The sequence below is a fragment of the Odontomachus brunneus genome, unplaced genomic scaffold, assembly GCF_010583005.1.
Source record: "Odontomachus brunneus isolate Ranch 3 - 2012 unplaced genomic scaffold, Obru_v1 Obru_scaffold_269, whole genome shotgun sequence".
Classification (NCBI taxonomy): Eukaryota; Metazoa; Arthropoda; class Insecta; order Hymenoptera; family Formicidae; genus Odontomachus; species Odontomachus brunneus.
In genome coordinates, this window is record NW_022639719.1 from 23,030 (window position 1) to 23,383 (window position 354).

General features: G+C 29.4%; 1 pseudogene; it reads left to right on the forward strand.

Moving 5' to 3' along the window:
* Positions 1-7: 7 nt before the first annotated feature.
* Positions 8-354, forward strand: part of LOC116853031 — a 2,673-nt pseudogene continuing 2,326 nt past the window's right edge.

Here is a 354-nt window from a genome sequence, read left to right on the forward strand (position 1 = left end):
ATACAGGATGGTCGTTACCGCAGAAGAAAAATGTGTGAAAGGTGTTTTAATATAATCCAACCGTATAATTATAAATTAATATCGAGCAAACACACTATACACCACCGAAGCACATACACACCTGAAATTTCACTGTTTTGCACACGGTGCAATGACCAAATAGTGACAAATGTCGGAGAATCTGTTGATTGTCGTGAATGTATCGAGGAATGTCTCATTAATCGACATATAATACTTAACAAAAGAGAGACAATTGTAGAAATACATTATTAAATAATACTGTATTATCTCACACACACAAACACATATAAATATATATATATATATATATATATATATATATATATATATATA